Source organism: Saccostrea echinata, unplaced genomic scaffold (assembly GCF_033153115.1).
Source record: "Saccostrea echinata isolate AGI-Se365-2 ecotype Australia unplaced genomic scaffold, CSIRO_AGI_Sech_v1 ptg000030l, whole genome shotgun sequence".
Taxonomy (NCBI): Eukaryota; Metazoa; Mollusca; class Bivalvia; order Ostreida; family Ostreidae; genus Saccostrea; species Saccostrea echinata.
The window spans coordinates 28,250,341-28,256,685 of NW_026889779.1; positions in this window are offsets into that span (position 1 = coordinate 28,250,341).

Consider the following 6,345-nt stretch of genomic DNA (forward strand, 5'->3'; position numbering starts at 1 on the left):
AAAATTGTAGGAAAATAAATCCCCCCTCCCATTATTAAAACCAAGTATCATGTAAGGAATGCTTTGCAACAAAATTAGAGTAGATTTTCACTTCATTTGATTTTGACACACTTGGTCTTCTAGACTTACAGTGTACATATCGTAAAGAAGAATATACATGTATAAAGTATGTGCATGCATATCAAAATGACTTGAAGAAAGGTATTCACTAAACTGCATATAATTGATTCAACATTCACAACTAAAATTTTCAGAAATTGTAAAGCACCGAAAAAAATTGTAAGGTTTTTTCTCTTATGAATATGACAAGTTTCATTTTTATAAGGTTCCAAATTAATGGACTCTCATTTTCTCATATTCGTGTGTTCTCTAGGAAATTAAAGGAAATATATTCAATGGCTTTCTTTTTAGTTTGTGTCCAATACTTTTTTCTAACCAACTAAATTATCTATTATCAAAAATAGGCATGAATAGCTTGAAAATATCAATTTTAAATGCCAAAGTTTGATTCTAAACATTTGGTAGTAAACCCCGATACTCATATCTTAAATTACATTAAAGTCTTCAAACAATTATGTTATAATAAAAATAAAATAATATGTATCTAGAAAATCTAGAGAGAGAGATAGATTGTAAATTGATATTTTGTTTACTACAGATACTGTAGACTTTGTATTTTGAAAGAAATTCATTTTTTTTTTAAATTATTCCATCGTATTTTCTATTGTAAATAGGCCCATAACGACAAGCAAAAGGAATAGTTATTGATGTAATACATTGGTATTGTTATATCATTGTTATATCATTGGAAATCTGAATTCACGTTTTTCTTTATGTCACAACATTCCTGAAACATTTTTAAAAAAAAATATAAACAGCTATATTATCGTATTTAGTACGACAACGTTTCAGTCTGAAATAGCATTCAACCCTGGTTACTTTATTTCTTTTCAGTTAACATAAATTGAATGAATTGTTGCACAACTTCATTGACAAACCAGAGAACTACTTATTTATATACATGTAAATGTGACTTTGCAAGTAGGTTGCATATTAAGTCTGATGTTTAGAATAATTTCGGAAAAGCTACGAACTTTTGTTTTTTATTCCATTTTCAATAGCTTATTACATTTTAATATGACTTTTTTAAACATTAAAAGCATTTGAATTCCAATCATATTCCTGTTATAAATTATTCCAAATTAAAAAAAAAATTTCATTAGTTCAACATTCGTCAATGTCGAATAAGATTTAAACGAAAAAATTGGTAGAATACTTTTGTATTTGTAAGTTACCCTGACCGATATTTTATTCATGTTTGACGATCACGATAGTTACATTAAATCCAATGCAGATTTATTAAAGTTTTAAACTTTAATTATCATTTGTACTTTGCTAATTAAGTGACATGTACAAATAATCCATGATTATATCATTAAAAGTATTTCATTAATTTTAAAATGTACCAGGTACTGCCATTTGAATTAACATCTGGTGCGTTATTTCTTTTCCCTTTATTAAAATAAAGCAAACTGTAAAGTGACTTAATATATAGTAGCTATTTTCTTAAAAGGAAAGTCTTGTGCAACACGATTCTCATACTTTATCATAATGTAGGCCTGTATCAAAATATATAAATCGAAACATAAGACCATGTCCAGCTCTCACCTAACATTGTACACATACAGGAAAAATTGAAGTATAAAATTTACTTATGTGTATTTGACTTAATGAACGAAAAAATGAAAAAAAAATAATAATAACATAATGTTAGCATATTTAGAGAGTTAATGATTTTCGCTCCAGTTATTTCAACATCTTTGCTTTAACCTCATTTCAATTATGACAGAATAAAAGACCTTTTGTATATGTTCTGCTCAAACTTAAGTTCCTATACCTGATTTCTTCTGGAGACTCACCTGTAATGGTTTTCATTTATTTTAAACGCTGCACTTCAACGGTGACTTTTTCAATATATAAAAAAACATGTCAAAATTTGAGCATATTTACATTTTATTTTCAAACCTTTGAAATACAGTGACGCCATAGCAGATAAATGGTCGATGTTTCTGTACATAAATTTTGACTAGATTGACTGAAAACATTTGAGTAGCTACTCCAAAATATTGTCTTTAAGCAAAATTAATCAGACAGTTTCGCCTTATAAGTTTGCGCAAACATGCGTCTCAAACGACATCTAGAAATCATGTACATATATATAGAGATTAAATTAAAGACAAGTCGAAGTCTCTTTTTAAAATTGCATTGAGAGATTCTTCAGGATCTGAATCTTAAGAATATTTATTATTCAATTACAAAATTGGGCATTTTTTTTTTTTTTTTTTTTTTTTGTTGCATTTTTACATGTAGTATAAATGAATATGCATAGAGAGTATATACAATTTATACGAAATCCAAAAAAAAAAAAAAAAAAAAAAAAAAAAAAAAAAAAACATTTAAAAGAAATTAAAATGTAAAATTTTTAGATATAAGAAACTCTAATTATGATTAATGTTAATACTTTGCTTAGAATATATGAATTATGCATATGACACGTCACCAATATATTACTTGCTTAATTTTGTTTTTGGCTATAATTTGGACATCTTTGCAGATGTTAGTCGAGATAATTTCTAATTTTACACTTGCATAAATTGGACTTCAAGACGACATTGAAAGGTAATGTGTATACATACGTAGCCAAAAACATGAGAAGGGAAACTGAATAATTCCATAAGCCAACTGTGTTGAAATCCGAACTGAGAAGACAAATTTGAGAACACTCAAGATTTGTTCTGAACTGGAGAATCGGGCATTCAAAACCAAATCAAAATATTAGTTTGCGCAACGGAAATCATTTAGATGAATGTCAGATCAAAATCATTTATTATTAAAATCCGTAAAAATTTATTCTGGAATTGCTTACGGAAGCTAGCACATTTTCGACACCATGCATACAATTTGGTTAAGCTTAAAAGTTTTAGAAGATCACAATAACCTTATCAATATTGTATTAAAACAATAATGTAAGAAAGGCAGTCTATAATAGTTGTATTTTAGTCTCGGAATAATATTCACAGTGCTGTATTGTCATGAATCATCTTTCTGTTATATCTTTCTTTTTTATTGTGTTCTAAAAGAGAAAAGGATACTTTAATCAAAAACCTATGTTTCAGAATGCCTTATAATCTATTTGTACATGTATCATTGTTGTAAATTGAATTAACTTTAAGTGGAGATATATACAATTAACATTTATAGGTAGCTTACTAGTGTTGATTGTATATTTACCACCACTAAGTAAAATCAAAATTTGTAATAAGACATAAAATTATAAATCTCACTCCTATAATTGTACAAGATTGTATTCTTCATCTATAAACAATTACTATAGTAAAAAAGAAATTTTTTATCTTCAAAATTTAAATTTGTTTAAAAAGTTTAACTTTTGCTCCTTATGGAGTCATTTTATTAAAAAAAGAGTAAATTTATTTATTATAAGATGTAAGCTAAATGTAATAATCATTTTTTATAGGAATGTTGCTTTTCTGTAGATGTACCCAATGTAATTATCTGCACGGAGTTTACAGTAAAATTGATTTTACATTCTATTGAGTGATGTGTTCTACAATTATTTCTTCAATGCACGGAACACATATATATTTCTATATGGCTACTTAGATTTGTAGCATCCTCATGATTATAAAAACATAGCGGGATGAATTACAATATACATGTGAACATTGCATAACTGCTGATATTACAAACCACAATGTAATTGACACTTTCTGTTACATCATCAAAAGTATTAGAATTAATCATCTGTAATTCACCTTCATGTTCTTTATCATTTCTTTCTAGAGTAAACTGGCAAAAATTTTAGATTGAGAAATTACATGATCAAACTTCAATTTATTAGATACTGGTTTTATTCATTAAGTTATAAAATAATTTTGTACAGACACCTCATGCACTTCAATATGATATTCTGAATTGAAAGTTTAAGTAAATTTCTGATAAGTGGAAACTTCTTTTAGAGAGACCAATCTAATTCTCATAAACTTTATTCAACTAACGAAATTCAATGTACGTTAAATCAAAATACATGGCCACAGACTTATTTTAAACATAAATTTTACTTCTTTTGCTTAAAATATTTTGAAGTAAACCATATATAAATCACCTTGGCAAAAGTTTTGACTACACTTGATTATAATATTTTATAAATTTATTTCAATTCCGAAGCTCCTAAGATATTTTTATTTGATGCTTTTGGTATGAAATAATGAATAAAGTAGCAAAGCAGTATTTAAATATTCAAATTCTTTTTTATCTTTTTGAGAAAGTTTTGGACATTTTCTTTCCAATTTCTAAAATTGTCATTAATATAAATCTCTTTATATATATATATATATATATATATATATATATATATATATATATATATATATATATATATATATATATATATATATATATATATATATATATATATATTGAATGCGAAAATTCAGTATCAGTCATCCTTAAACTTGCCTCTTTCATAACCAAAAAATACGGCCGAGGTTGTCTTTGAAAACAGGTTCCTTCTGAACTCTTTTGATGTTTCTTTGACAGATTTTTGAAATCATGATGGTCGTCCAAACAAACAAAGTCCATCTCTAACGATTGTAACGAACACAGAGACGAATATTATTGCCGTCCTTTTGAATACGACCCTTATCAAACTTTAATTAAATCTAGATCAAGAAAAACATATTTTGGCACGAAGCAGTTTAACAGCTTTCGCCGATTTGCTCGCCAAAGGCTTCCAACCTCAGGTGTTGGAAATTTAAAGACGTGATATGTCAAAAACTTGGGGAAAAATTTTAAGTTTCAAACAATGAAAAGTCTTACCTCCCGATATTGTACTGTTTGATTAAATTGATTGTTTTTGGAACAAGGGGTGAAAGATCAGCCATGTTGAGTTGTAGTGAATGTGATATGGTAAACTAAAGCAAAATTAAGCTCAATTAGACACACGTGTCACGGAATAAATAACAATATTTACAATAGTACCACTGAACTACAATATATTTGTTTTGTGAGATTGTGGGGGTAATTAACTTGGTGGCAACAATCAGGGATATTGGTCCCAACACCTTGTGAGGTTTTGTGGAAACGAAAAACACGACTGTTGGTCAAACATAAAATAATACTGTATTCAGTGTTACAATTAATAACACTCTGGACAGTAAAACAATAAATAAGTTTTCAATGAAATATCATTATAATTATTTCAGTTACTTACCTTATTATATACACGTTAATCTGTTCCTAGACCGAAGCAAGTGTGCAACAAAGAAAAAGATTAAAGACTGAACCTGAAAACATTCAAGATCCCTGTACAGTTAAATATAAATGTAGTCAAATTGGAAAATGTGGGAAAAATATTGTTAGAATGAAAGAATAAATTTCGAATTTTTGAAAATGAATTCTACTTAAAATATTCATAAATTAGTTTAATTTGTTGGAAAAATCCATCACAATAACATAAATGTCAAAGTTTCTATTGTTTTGAAACTATCAAACTTTGGAACCAAAAATATAAATGTCACATACCAGACGTAGATCGTCAGTTCTTACTTTTGAGAAAATATATTTCATTGAACTTCTTGAGACTACAGAATGCCAAGGGTTAGATTCTCATCGTTATTTTTAGAATACAAAACCATGAAAGATCAAAAAGCGACCAATTAATATGCTCATTAATCTAACAGAACCCGAAAAAGAAATAGTACGAGGACATGCGGCATATCTTGGCTATAGAACAATCAGAAACCTACAATAACTGATTGAATATTTGTGTTTAATACGATGTTTCTTCTAAGGCAGTACTTTATTTGACGATTGAATTAGTTGCTCTATTATAGGTTATAGTTGAGAGAGATCAGTCATCTTGTTGAAATGTGGGCGTTAGATACAAAGTGCATATGTCATTAAATCATATTCCAAGAACATTGTCTTGTTTTCAAGTTGTTTGTCTCCAAAGTTAATTGCATTATCATTTTAGGTGGAATAATATACAAAAGTTACCTTGCATATATTGATATGGTTTTGAAAACTCGATTGAAAAACTCAACACTGATTTTCTTTCTGGTTAATTTTCTGTAATAATTCTTTTCGCGGGTTAAGTAGTCCTCATCTCGACAGAAAAGCTCTTAGAAAAATCTTTGATCTCGCGAAAACGCTTCCTCAACACTTGGAAAAAACAACCAAAATATTAATGTAATAACAAGTAACAACGGGCAATTAATATTGTGTCGCACAATAGGTTCCCTTCGTATCGAAGGCGGTTGCTTTATC